The sequence below is a fragment of the Mus caroli genome, chromosome 14 (genome assembly GCF_900094665.2).
Source record: "Mus caroli chromosome 14, CAROLI_EIJ_v1.1, whole genome shotgun sequence".
NCBI classification, from domain to species: Eukaryota; Metazoa; Chordata; class Mammalia; order Rodentia; family Muridae; genus Mus; species Mus caroli.
Genome location: NC_034583.1, coordinates 98,678,330 through 98,678,973, shown reverse-complemented (window position 1 = coordinate 98,678,973; position 644 = coordinate 98,678,330).

Genomic DNA, 644 nt, shown 5'->3' with positions numbered 1-644 from the left:
AAAAGCAATCTACAGATTCAATGCAATCCCCTTCAAAATTCCAACTCAATTCTTCAACGAATTAGAAAGGGAAATATACTTTCTATATTGTGCTTTTTATATTATAGAGTCTTATGCTTAATAAGTGATATGTAATACATCATGTCTGTCTGTACTATGTGTGTGTATTGTTTGTATGTGACTACATGTAATAAAAGATCATATAATACATGAGTTTAGCATGTTTCTTTTCTTATTATTTATTATTAATTAAATGCATTATACTGTATCAACTTTTGTAGATACACAAATATGAACTGATATTCCACAGAATCAAATATATGCGTGATCATGCAGTGAACTATATTGATTGTGAAAATCCATATATCCTTTAACATAAACTCTATACAAATGACTTATAGGTTAATTCATTTTCCAAAATCTGTAGCTTGTGGATTAACTGTACTCTGAGTTACCTAATACTGTGATAGTCAATACTCAGTATACCACTGACTCCCATTGTTTATTTCTGAAATATAGATGATTTTACCACAGTGCCAGGCATTCAATATTTGGTGGTCATTCTGTAGCATTGTTGAGAATGGTTTAGGTGTTTTGCTAGGGATTCAAGATGCGAGAACTCAGCTTCCTGTTCCTGTTTCAAA